General features: G+C 36.3%; 1 protein-coding gene across 2 annotated transcripts in view; it reads right to left on the minus strand.

The window, feature by feature from the left end:
* The window catches only part of Nell1 (neural EGFL like 1), an 865,354-nt gene that overhangs the window by 255,445 nt on the left and 595,420 nt on the right, over nt 1–14,489 (minus strand). The gene's annotated exons all lie outside the window — the stretch shown is intronic.

The following is a 14,489-nucleotide window of genomic DNA, read 5'->3' on the forward strand; positions in this document are numbered from 1 at the left end:
CCTTTCTCTTATCAACACACACACACACACACACATGCACACACACACGTGCATGCACATTCACACACATTTAGATTTAGATGCAAATGGGTTAAATTATTTTAATATTCATCTGTAGTAGAATAGATACAATCTTATAACAGTTACATGGATAAGAGAATATTTTAAATTTTAATTAGTCAAAGCACTGTTGATGTTCACATCCATGACCTGCCAGAATTGAATAGTGTCTCCTGATTCAAGGTCACCAAGGCTCATTCTAACTGAGCAATAGTGTAAGCCAGAGGTACAGTATCTATTTTTAAAGCAAATGTTCACACACATAAATATATATGACTAGATGAGGAAAGACACACTGTTAATACCCTAATTATATATATATAAATCGACTTATACCTAAATAATCTAATTTCCATTTGTGGCATGGAAAAAGATTAAAGAATTAAGAACTTTTTTATGCCTCCTAACCTTAGTTCCTATTGCCCTTTAGACATTATGGTCATGATGACAAAGTTGGGAGATATCATTGCTTCTAATAAAAAATCTCCATGGGTTCAGGTAGGAAAAATATTCCTCTCTTTCACCTACAGTATAGTAACCTTGCACTCATAATTTCAGATAGTTTCCTATAATCTCCTTGTCTCAGTCTGACATGAATCCAATTGCAGAGTACAACCTATGATAAATGAGGGAACCAGCTTCTTCATTTATTAGATAAAGTCAATGAGAGTTTCATTTGACGAAGGGTCACTGAAAGGAGAGAATTGAGGCTGTTAATTTCAAGAGGAAGATTTCTCTCAGACCACCCAGGAGAAAGAAAATAAAAACATCAACATACTGCAATTAGTGTGGAGCTTCCTAAGGCACATGGGGAAACAGATGTTTCCCGAACTTTCCATCATCGTTATTATAGTTCAGAAAGGATCAGAAAGGAGGTGCTTGTGAAGTTATGGTAAGTCATGAACTAGTTTATTTGGTTTATTCTTTGGTTTTCAGCTCTACTTCCTAACATGATTTATTGGGTGCACCTTTATTCTGCATGATGCTTCACTAAATTGATTCACTTTTACACATGAAATGACCCATCAGGTCAGATTGATCAACTGTTCCAAATGAATTGATTAATTGTTTCAGTATATTGACAATTTGGCTTGACTGAAAGATTTTGCCTTTGTACATGCAGAATTCTGAGAGTGATATTTAAATGGAAAGCACTGGGCTCTAGATAAAAGATCTAAAGGCATGGCCATGCATTTCAGAGAATAGCAAACAACTGACTAATAAACATAATCTCAAACTCATTAGAAATAATAACAAAAAAACTAAGAAGTACAATTTTCAACAAATTGGCAGGCAGAATTGATGCAATAATAATGCATATCCTTTGGCATGGCAATTTTACTGTGAGCATAGTCTCTTTGGAGAACAATTTTTAATATGAAGAAAAATCTGAGAGTGCACTAAGAGATTTATTAAACTTCCAATTAAGATTATGAAAATGTGGATGCTTAAATGTCCAAAAGTATATAAAATGCTAAGTAGACATTTATAGTTGTTCGGAATACAATAATATGCAGTTATTTTTAAAATGATGCTCAAGAAATGTTTGTAATAAATGTAATGTGTACATTAAATCTATATTATCTAGACCATGCAGCATATAGTATACAGTCTGTAGCCTGTGTCTACCACATAGTTTTATAGTATGAGTCTTTTGCCCTGCTATTTATCTTGCTCTTTTGATACATTTTAGAAGTGTCCTTTTGATAAACACACTGCTGCATTTCACTTGCTAGAATGGCAATTATGATTAATTTGGATGCGTTTATGCTTGTCACCCATCAGGCATCAAATGATGCTCTAAATACCCTTAGAATCTATGCGCTTCTCAAGTCTTTTACAGTGTAACAATTCTCTAAATAGCAGATTTTTACTGCTAAATTAAATTTAAAATTCAATTACCATAAATAAGGAATAGCACATCTGCATCTGCACATTTTTCTCTGTGAGTTCAGGGTATAACACTACTTCTTATTTCTCAGATAGTTCTTGTCATTTCCCAAGAAAGACTGACCATGTCTTTGAGCAGAATGTTACTTCTAAATACAAGAAAGCTCCAAGAGTTGTGTCCTAGTACCATTCATTGCACCCCTTGAATTTTGGTTCTCCAATAAATCTTGGAGATAAAAATGGCTTTCTATCACTGAGCAAATAACATCTGGGTTCTCCATGTGACACTGAAGGCTCTCTCCATTGTGAAACCTGTCCCTAATCCCCTCTTCCTCCTTCATCACTTTCCTACATAAATGAAAAGTCCTTGTAAGATTAACACGCCTAATGTCTGTCTGTCCCTTCTTACACCATATTCTGCATTCTGGAATGTCATTTCCTGTCTTCCCCTTCCATCTTCATCTACCTTTTGAAAACATACATTATATATATTATATTACATATTTCCTAAGCACCAGGGAGTTTTAGTGACACATGAAATATATCTTTAAAAAACATACACAAAGATCCCTGTCCTCACTGGAGTTTGTATCCTATAGCAGAGAAGACAGGGAATAAACAATAAAGAAAAACCAAGTAGAGGATGCAGAATATTAGAAGGTTGATACATGCTATTTAAAATAATTAAAAGTAAAACAGGACAAGACAGAATAGGAGTGTAGAATATACAATGTAAGCTAAGAAGAAAATGTGAGTTCTAAGTTAGCACAGAAATAGAGGTTGTAGACTTCTATAATTAAGAAAGTTGATTTGTTTTTCAGGCAAGAAAAGCTAATTTGTCCAAGAATACATCACTAAGTTGATTCACCCTGTAAACCAGAACTCAAGTCTCCCAAAGGCCATTGCAATGCCTTCCTGTAACACTACTTCTGGATCACAGAGGGGTAAAGAGAATGGACTTGAGGGTCAAAAGGACCAGGTTTCAAACCCCAGCCAGCTCTGTCTCTTGAACAAGAAACTTCACCAATTTACCTAAACTTTTCTTATCTAAAAAATGAAGATAATAATTACAGGATATACATTAAGACATCTACAAAGATAAAAGGAAACATTACATAGAAGGCATTTAGATAATGTATACAATATGGCAAGTATATGTTAAATAGTATGGTAGCTTTTTGTTTATTACTGATCTCATTAGAATTCCAAATATATATATATATATATATATATATATATACTCTAACAATGGACAGCAGGTTGTAGCTTAAAAATTAACATCAAGTGAGCATCTGCTATAGCTTGAATGATGGTGTCTGTTCCAAAATCCACATTGAAATTTAATTTCCAATGCAATGGTGTTAAGAGGTGTGGCATATGGGAGGTGATTAAGTTAGAAGGGCTCTGTTCTCATGAATGGAATCAGCACCCTTAAAAAAGGGCTGGAGTTAAAGGAAATGCTTTGTGCCTTTCTAGTTTCTATCATGTGAGGAAAAGGTTAACATCCCTTCCAGATGATACAGCAACAAGATGCCGATTTGGAAACAGGCATTGGGTCCTCATTAGACATCAGATATTCTGATGCCTTGATTTTGACATTCTGGTCGCCAAAACTATAAGAAATACACTTTGTTCTTTGCCAGTATAAGGTATTTTATTAAGACTGCACAAATGTATTAAGACAGTTCTATAATATGCAAAATTTTATACAGCTTAGAGGTCTGTTATACATAAACTGACAGATGGGAGTATTTCTTGGGGCGGGTTTGGTTTTCTTGGGGGAGGGGCATGTTTTTTTGTTTGGTTTTTGTTTGTTTGCTTTAATAGAGCTGGCTTCTGAAATTTTCCAATTAAAAAAGAATCAATACTGCTTAGTGACCTAAACCAGTCAGAGATCAAGCAAAGCTGGAGGTCATAATATCAGATGAAATTCCCCTTCTTCAAACACTGACTTGACCTGGATATTAGTTCATTTTTGAGAAAAATTGACTTTTCACAATGCTCTCCAAATTTTCTGGAAGAATAAATGCTTCAATTTCTTCCACAGTATAGAAAATCGTAGCAACCAGGAAAAAGGTATATATCTTACAAGAAGAACATCTTTCTGACATTTACCCAGCTTTCCATATAGCAGCAATTTACAAGCTATCTTAAGGTATACATTCCATTCACAAACATCCTTATTTTTTGTTACCTTCTGGCAGCATAATGTTTTCCTTTAAACTCTAAGCATCTTGAGGAAAAGGCCCATGTCTTATCCAGTTCTTCCTTTTTTCTTTCATAGCAGCTAACAGTGCTTCACTTCCAGTGGGAACCCAATAAATGTCAAGTCAACATGTGAATTAATAAGTCCCAGTGCATTAACTTATCCTAAGTGACTGAGATGAGGATCTTGACATATCGCACATCATTCCCTTACATATCTGTCTAACCACAGAAGATGGAATAACACTGTCATAGACATTGGTGATTTCCTAATGAACCCACCTTTCATGCAGAGTCTCTTTTAAATTTAATTTTGAACATTGCCATATCTTGTTCTGGAGTAATGGCATCCTCAAAGTTAATATGAGCAAACCTGGTAATCGTTTTCATATTGGTGATTGGTTTTCTGGGATTTTTCCCTCTTGGAGCCCATCCACCATGTGGTAAGAAAGTCTGTCTAGCCTAACAATAGCTAGGGCACATGGACTAAAACAGAGACACCCCAACCAAATAGCACCAACTTCCAGGCATGGGACTGAAACCACCTTGGATACTCTAGGCCCTAAAGAGTATCTACTTGCCTTTGGCCTCTGGTATAATTCTAGCCAATACCACCTGGGACAGAAGAGTCATGTAGCTGAGCCCCATCAACCCCCAAATCATAAGAAATAATAGATTAATGTTGTTTTAAGCCACAATACTTTGGATTGCTTTGATATATAGCAATAGATAATTGAAACAGAGAAAGAAGAGTGTTAAAATACAAAGATCACAGGCACCAGGGCCAACAGTCATGGGACATATACTGCCTCTGCCACCTATCAGTTTTCAGATCTCTTGGTCCATTGAAGGACCTGTTATCTCAATTTCTTCATCTATATAGGGAATAATGACACCTACCTGTAGAATTGCTATGAAGGTTAGATAAAATAATGCCACATATAGTAAATATCTCAAAGATGGTTAATTCTCATTCTCAGCATGATTGAGGTAATAGAAAAAATATGGAGTTGATTTCTGGGAAATGTTATTGATGCAAATATCATTCAAAGGTGAGCCCTGAGCTGTGTTAAGCCACCTATCTCTCACCTCCCCCTAAGTCACTAGTAGATTCACATACAAGAAAAGTGTTATAATAAAAAGTAAATGAAAAAGACTCTTTGGGACTGAGAGGACACAATAGCTTCCTGACTGTCCTCCTGAGTCTTAATCCTCTGGGACATCACCTCAACCCACAGCAGCTACAGTGATCCGTCCAAATGCATAAACCATTTCCCATCACTCCCCAGCTTGAACCGTCCTTGTGGCCTGGCAATGTGATGTGTGTAAAGCCCAAAGTCCTTCCTTTCGGATACAGGATCTTACCTGACTTTCCCTGCCTTCCTTTCTAAGCCCATGTCCCTCCTCTTCCCTTCTGCAACATTCTCTCCAGCAGATCAGTCTTCTTGCTTCTTCAAATGCCTGCAGCTCAACCCTGACCTAGGGCTTTGTCAAAGCAGCCTACCCCCCTCAGTCTTCTTACCACCAGTTTCTCTCAGCACAATAATTATGTTTTGTTTTATGTTGTTTTCTTTCTGATAGCTTAAAATAATATTCATTATTTATCTTTCTATAAGCTCATTTTCTTTCCTTTTTTTTTTTTTTTAACCAGGTAAGTGAAATTTACAAGAGGTCAGGGTTTCTTTCTTGCTCATTACCTAACCCACTTTGCCCAGAATAGGAGTTCACAAATTATAGCCCACAGACTTGTTTCTATATAACTTTGTGAGCAGAGTGGCTTATACATTTTCAGATGCTTGAACAAAATTAAAAGAAAAATAATATTACATGACATGTACAAATTGTGTCAAACTTAAATTACAGTCTCCATAAATGAAGTCTTGTTAGAATGTAGCTGCTTTTATTAGTGTATACATACTTTCTATAGCTCCTAATGCTTTAAAGTGCCAGTATTAGCCATGCACACTGGCACATGCTTGTAATTCCAGTGACTCAGTACATTGAGGCAGGAGGATCACAATTTGAGGCCAGCCACAGCAACTTAGCAAGGTCCTCAGGAATTTAGCAAGACTCTCTCTCAAAATTAAAAAAAAAAAAAATGACTGGGGACATAATTCAGTTGGTAAAGTGCTTGCCTCACATGCACAAGGACCTGGGTTCACTTCTCAGCATCACAGAAAAAAAAAAAAAAAGACGAGATATAGGTCAGCTATAGGTCAGTATCAGAGTGGCCCTGGGTTCAATCCCCAGTATATAAAAAAAAGAAAAAAAAAAAAAAAAGTGGCAGAGTTGAGTAGCTGCAACAGAGACCAGATGGTCCATAAAGCTTAAGATGTATACTATCTGATCCTTTACCCACATGGTCAAATTTCTGATGACTTCATATTGCCTAACTTATTGTAGGTGACCATGTTATATGGGTCCAAAGAATTTTTGTTAGAATGAAAAAAAAATATCTAGCAGTGAAATTTCTAAGCACCCAGACACAGGCAATGTCTGATTAGGATTACTTTTTCTAGTGAAAATCCAGATGAGTACAATCTCTGACTAGGCACTTGGAAGTCTTCCAGGTTCTTTACTCTCCTCCGCATGCACTGTGTTTCTGTAAGGAACAGAATGCAACGTCTGCATTCTCATCAAGTCTTGTAATTGATCTGCACACAGAAGAAAGCTAAATGCACAGGGCTGGAGATGTTGGAAAAATTAAACACAGATTTCTTAATAAAGCTGAAAATAGCTTAATAAAGCTGAAAATAGTCTCCTGGCATCCCAAGGCGTGTTTATTTCTGTTTAAATAGATGACTTCCCATAGACTGTTATCAGCTCAGCAGGGATCCTGGGAAAGAAGTACTTTCCTCCTCCTGTGCATTTTAAGCTCTTTTCTGCTGAAATCCCAATGGAAACTGTAAAAAGCATCTGCCAATCTGGCTCAAAACTATAACCATGGTCAAGTAATTCTTATACCTTCAGCTGTCCACATCTACAGTGCTCTAAACAGATAGGAAATAGCCTCATGGAAGATGATGAGAGCTTGACAATCCTTTCAGAGAAAGGTGCCTTCCTGGGAAAAGAAGAGGAAAGTAGCAGGTGGAAGAGGGGAAGGGTAATTCTCATTAGAAATGCTGCTGCTGCTTTCCTTGGGCCTGGGAGCATGGGGAATGCTTTGGCTATTCCCCAATGGCACCTAGCAGTTAAGTTCTCCTGCTACCACCACAGAAACATGGTAACTCAACTACCATAGATCCTGTAACTAAAGTAGCCAGTCAGTAGCTTCTTGGGGCAATCAGAAGGAGATTAGGCCACCAGCACTGAAATAAAAGAGATGACTGAGGAGGATGGTGGATACAATTTCAACTGAAAGAGCCAAGACTATTTCAAGAAAGACCGAGAGGTCAAAACTGTACCAGAGCAGGTAGCTGAGTGTGAAGGAAGCAAGGATAAGATCTATTCCACTCTCAAGGAGGCATCTGAGAAGAGGTGAAGGGAAAAAGAGGTGTGCTCTGCGATTGTCCACAAAGCAAAGAACATGCTCACAGAGAAGCTGATGCTGAGAAAGAGACATGAAATACATAGAAAGGCTTTGAAGAGGCAGCAATTGTGCTGAGAAGCAGCTTAAGGAAAATAATAAATCTTCCTAAGCACAAGAATCACAGCTAACTACAATGAGGTATCTAATGAGGTTAATTAATCAAGGTAAAGGGTTCCTCACTGAAAAAAAAGAAAAACAGAAAAGTCAGACATTCACTTTAAATCTTGAAAATCTCACCTTATGGATAAACTTGGGCAGGTAAAATTAGTTCAACAATAATTGTAGGGTATAAAATATGAAAAATGGAGAAAAAAAGGGAAAAACTTTGAATATCAGGTAGTAGGCAGACAATGGCAGCCCTCTTGGCCAACAGAAACAAGGTACTCATCCAGAAACTTCCTACCTCTCTCTCCCCTTGCCTGCCCCTCTGCCTCTACTTGTTTTCCTAAAGAGTTTTAAGGCTTAGATGAGGTATTACATACTCTGGGGAGGTTTCTCTGAGATCCTTTCCCTGCGCTGTCCTTTCACAGCATCCTTATGCCTCTATTAGAGTACTGATCACTGTTAGCCATTGCATCATTATTGTTGGTTCCTGGAGTCCTGTGTGCTCCACGGGAGAAAGCACTTCTATCCTCAAAACTATATCCTCAGTGCCCGCACAGTGTGCAGCTCAAAGCAAGTACAGTGTTCAAAGGAGAATGAACCACACCAAGGTATAAGTGAATGAGAGAAAGAAATAATGGATGAGGTCACTGTGGGAACAAGGATCTTGCTGTTGGCAAGAATAAGATTGGAATCAAAATAAATTAATTTCATCATAACTTAAATACCTTGCCAAAGATCAATCATACTTGGAGAAATCTTACCCTGGAGAAAACAGGTTATTTATAGATCAGATTTTCCAACATCTTCTTTGAAAGTTTTGGCATAAAGTTGGTTTTTGAGTATACTTTTGAGTACCCTTTTCACAGAAATCACTTCTTTCATAAATTTGAAAGATCAAAACTAGATGAAATACCGTAGATGTGCTATAGCCACAGCCTTAAGTGGTTAAATATAACTTCTTTTGTAATTCTTTTGCATTTCTTTCCACAATACTATCTATATATCCAGAAGTCTTGACTTCTTATTTTACTACTACAGACTTTTGCACAATAACTTAAAAATCTTCTTTCTTTGCTTTCCCACTAAATGTTGCTTTTAGGAGATAATATAGTTGCTTAAATGGAAAAGAACATCAAATATAAGTAAAATGATCCCCTCTAAAACAGAGACAAGATCTAAAGAAAGAAAAAGATTCTGGACAAAGCTGAGTTCCCCTTTTGGGAACACGTCAAATGAATCTTTGCATGGCATTTCATTTACGCATTCATAGTTGTATTGAACGCATCATTAACAGAATAAAACAAATAAAAGATTAATTTAGAAATATTAGTTTTCCTTTGACTATAAGATTATTAAGTAATTTTACTTAACCTGTTAAGAATTTTGATCCCATAATCTTTCCCAAAGGGTTAGAGTCACTATTCGAATTCTCTAAAATTTCCAAGACCATCATCCCATTTTTTTTTTTTTTTTTTTTGGCTACTAGGGTTTGAGTTCAGGGTTGCTTAACCCCTGAACCACATCCTTAGCCCCTTTTGAGAGAGGTTCTAATTGGCTTAGAGCCTCACTAAGTTGCTGAGGCTGACCTTAAACTTGCCATCATCCTCCCAAGTCACTGGGATTATAGGCGTTTGCCACTACACCTGGCTTGATGTTTCTTGAAATGAAATTGCAAGGGTCCCAACTGCATCATAATAGGACTTCTTTTTTATTTGCCTAATTGTTTTGTATTTTTTAATCTCAACAATATAACCAAAACTGAACGTTTTTTTATCTTAGTATTTGTATTTTTTTAAACTTTTCTGAGATAAAGTTAACAATTTCAAATTTAATATATTTAAGGTAAACACCATGATGATTCAACATACATATGTAATGTAAAATCATCACCATGAATTAATTAATGACATTTAATATTGCAACTTTGAGACCATATTCCTATAAATAATTACTGATTCTTTGTTGAGTAATTTTTGTCTCTTTTTAAAATTTATTTTCCAGAAAATTTCTATGAAAATATCAAGCCAGCATAACCATTGTCACTTTTTCATCCCTAAATAGTTTCTTCTTATTAAAAATCACAGAACTGAGAGAACATAGGTAATATGAGGGTATTTATAAGGACATGAATTTAAGTCGTGTGTGTGTGCACATGGGTGTGCACATGTAGTAGTGGGAATTGAACCCAGAGGCACTCTACCAATGTGCTACCTCCTTAGCCCTTTTTCATTTTTAATTTTGAGACATGGTCTTGAACTTGTGATCCTCATGCCTTGGTCTCCTGAGTAGCTAGAAAATTGCTGTTTTGCTTCAGAATGGAAAAAAAATAAAATAAAAAGCCATCGATTTTGCATTTGGACAGATATGAAATTTTCTCTTTTGTAGCAATAGTCATCCATTTACATCTATTTTGTAGGAACTAAATTTGGTATTAACTCTAGCAAGCCAGATGCTTAAGCTGATCAGAGCCTAGACTCAAGTCTTTATCAGTAGACTGCGTTTTCACTCAGCCTGTGTTGATTTTTAAGCATTAACAAAATTGATAATAAGACATTCATGGGTTTTAAATTGCTTTTGTGAAGTTGAGCCTTTTTTCCCATTTCAAATATGTCTCCTTTTTCTTTTCCTTGACTTCTTAAAGCAATCACAAATGCAATATATGCAGCTTCCCATATCACTGTAAGCAAATTCATAATGATGTGAAGAACACTTTGCCACTTTGAGTTCCAATGTTATGCAAGTTGTCAGGAAAACTCCAAGGACCAAATGCTTCCCTTCGGAAGATTTCTAGTTCTATAATCAGGTTCCTACAGAAATTCTACATATTCCCAACTGAGTCTTTAGTGATATTGTCAGTTTTTCGCAACCTCTGTAATGATCCAGAAGTGTATTCCTATCTTCAAAACCTTCTCATTTACAAAACTCAATATTTCTTTGTGTGTATGCCATATCATTATTCAAGCAATTCTTTTGTTTCAATAGCATATCACTTTTGTTCGAAGTTTTCTTTTTGTCTATTGTTACTCCAAAAGAATAATTTGACTATTTGACTTTACCATTTTGGAAATGTCATCTCTTTTCAATATTTGGTGATGATTCCAATATTATATTTTCATTATGGGCTATCTAGGTTAACCCAAATTTTTGGAAAGTAGCTCTGGTAATCAAGGTTATACACAAGTGGCATTGGCTTGATTTTAAAATTGGCTCCCTACTTATTATCTGATTGACCCAGAAGAAGTCACTGAACTTGTCTTTACTCAGTTTCTTATCAATATAATAAGTTAATGTGAGAATAAAATTATTTATGTATATATACAAACCATTTGAAACAGTACTTGGCCCAAAGTAAGTGTTTAAAATGTCAGTTAATTTATCTGAACGTTACATCAGGAATGAGCTATGAAATCATGAGAAGAGAACATCACCTGGAATCAGAAGGCTTGTAACCTTACTCTGGCTCAACTTGCATTCAGAAGACTTGAATTCTTATCTTGGTTCAGCTATGTACTAGTTGTGAGATTGACAAAATTTGCTTTACCTACTGGGCTAAAACTTCTGCAAAACTGAACTCTCTTGGCATGTCTTTAATTCTATGAGTCTATGAAATTATTTTTCTAAGGAAACATTGATCTATGCCTGAAACCTACCCCATTTTCACATGGAGGTAAGGGGTGCACAGTGAACAAATGCTCATAACCATCAAAACACTTTGGTTCTAGAACCAAACACTTCAGTTCATCCTCATCTGGCCTTACCTCCTGCAAGTTGTGAGACCTCAAGGAAATTTCTTAAAATCTCTGTTCCTCAGTTTTCTCTTTTATAAGATGAGGATTGCAATAATAATCCTCTAAAAGAATCACTATAAGAATCAAGTAAAGTAATAAGTGCAATGCATGTAGAATATGTATGACACATGATAAATAATAATAATTAAAATTATCATAACCAATTACTTTGGAATGTGTTTAATTATGAAATTATACCTACTATGCAAGAACTGTGCTGGGTAATACAAGGTCCAAAACATTGGTTAAATATGTTTCCTACCCTCGAGTAGCATATAACTTACTGAGGCAGAAGTCAAATAAAGGAACAATTAGTACAAGACAAAATATGAAATGAAGGAGGTCAAATTTGAAGCCAGTTATACAACTCTTTAAACAGTCCTGGAGAAGGTATAAGCCCAGAAGAAAAGCAATGAAATAAAGGGAATCAACACAGGGAACATTATGTGGCAGAATTGACAGTGAAACTAGATAAAATGAAAGGGGAAGAAGTCAAAGATGATAATAGTTCTCTTTGCTTAAGCAAGGTCCATGTGACAGGCACTTTGGAAACAGCTTTAAATACATTTTCATGATAATTGATTATTATTCCAAAATGGTCACAATGATAATACTTCTGACTCCTTAGGACTCTTTGCAAAGTGGTTTCATCATTCTCCCATCAAGGAGTGGCATTTATTCTCTCTATTCTTAAACTTGTTCTGCCTCTATTGCCTGTTTTGAGCAATGATGTGTAGTAGAAATTCTATTCTGTATTAGAATCTTCCAAGAGTAGGCTTTAAGAGATCTACAGTCCTGGTCTCTATTCCTTGGAAACTAGGTGCTACACTATGAAGAGACAAAACAAATGCATTACCCAGCCATTTGGAGAAGAATTGAGGCTCCTGACTGACAGCCATTAGTATCAAGCTATCTGAGACTCCTACTACTAATAACCACCTGATTAAGCTACAGAATCATGGAAAATAATCACTGCTCTAAACCATTATATTCTAAGGAGGTTTGTTATGCAGCGATAGACAACCAAAGCAATGTTATTAAATTTTCTACAATCATCCCATGAGGGTAGGCATTTACCTTTTATCTCAACATGAACAAATGGAGATCAGTGTTTTAAGCAACCTATCTGGTATTACAAGGCTCCTGTGACACAGCTGAGGTGAACATTAGGTATGGAACTTGAGTGACTGAGTGATTTGTAAGACCATTAGCCAAATAGAGCCTCAGTGAAGAAATAATTCAGAGAACAGTCAGACAATTTGTTGTTGCCATTCTTTAGAACACCAGGACCATAAACAACTCAGAATAAACAGATAAAGGATAAGATGAAATTATCCAATGAATGCAGTACAGAAGAAACCTTTTCTGGAAACAGAGAGAGCCTGCCAACCATCTGTTTTACTACCTCAAGAGTTCAGTAAAACCCTTAGAGAGGAGAATCTTGTAAAGAAAGGCTGACAGACTAAAGTCAGTTCCCCACTCCTGTGAACGTAAACCTGCCCTTCCTTTCTTTCTTTACTCCCTCCTTCCTTTTGTATTTAGAGTGAGCATGAAAAAGATCCTGTCTCTGTCCTAGGTTCAGAGACTCCAGCAATGAATGACTCTATCACTCTTGTTGCCCAGGAATGTATTATACAGTATTGTGTGTGCTCAGTTGACTTTCTCTAAAGGACAAAGGAAAGTCACTGAATGAGGGTTTTTAAGTAGGGAAGTGACTTGAGTCTGTTCTTTTCAGAGAGATCATGCTGGGTGCATTGTAGAAAATAGACCGAAGGAGACTCAACTACAGGTGTGACACGAGTTAGAAGTCTATCCTTGCAGCAGGAAATATTGGGAAGTTTCCAATGATGAGAAAGGTTAATGAGAAAGGAGGTATCAGGGAAAGAGAGGCTGCTGGATTCAAGAAGTAAAAAGGAGAGAGAATAAGGGGACTTAATGAATAACATGATTTGATTCCCTAGTTTAAAGTTGGTTACAAACCAGTAATCTTTAATGAAATAATGTAATTCAATCAGTTTCCTTCAGGATTAACATTTAGAATGGTATGTAATGGATAATAATTAATAAAATGATTCATATATGGATAATAGTTAATAGTTCCACTTTAAAATGCTATTAATTTCACATGTATATTTTTGTCTCACTGCCATTTCCATGCCTAACCACCAATACAATTATGTCCTACCCTAGCACTCCATATATACTTAAAATGAAGTAAAGTGTGCAGTTCCATCTTTTAAAAATAAAACAACACATTGTTGGCAACAGAATCTGGACATTTATCAAACATGCTAGGGTAAGTTCTCACTCTGAAATATAAAAAGGGCAGCCAAATATCAGCTGTTACAGAAATCAGAAAATTTCAAGAAACTGTTTTAACTATTTTCTGAAAGAGACTTCCTCTACTGCCAGACGTCTTGAGTTGCCTCCTGATCTGGAAGCAACTTCTGTCAATGACGAATGTGGCTTTCACTTTGGGACGAGAACCACCTGTTTCTATCCTTGCTTGCATTTTTCTTTAATGTCTTCTACAGAATTAAGTCCTTTCAGTGTTTTAGAAGTATTTTTTTAATCTCTTGATGGCTTTGAGTTCTTGTACTCTGGTTTGATTTCTGTGCATTTTTGGTGGGAGTATCTCATGTAGATTTTTTCAACAGAGCTTTGTCTTCAGTTTCTTCTTCATCAAAATCACCACAGACACCATCAACACCGCCACCACCACCACACCTTCCTCACCTGTAGTAAGTTTTACTTTCTTCTGTGTATCCTTGCTAACATTTACAGGTATGGATTGGATGCTCTCCTCCTGTTCCCTTCTTCCTCAGGACTACTCAGTGTTGTCATTAATATGCACAGGCTGTGAACCACACTTCAACCTTAAGACCACATGAGTCCAAGGGAAGCTTTGTCTG

Source organism: Sciurus carolinensis, chromosome 11, assembly GCF_902686445.1.
Source record: "Sciurus carolinensis chromosome 11, mSciCar1.2, whole genome shotgun sequence".
In the NCBI taxonomy this organism is placed as follows: Eukaryota; Metazoa; Chordata; class Mammalia; order Rodentia; family Sciuridae; genus Sciurus; species Sciurus carolinensis.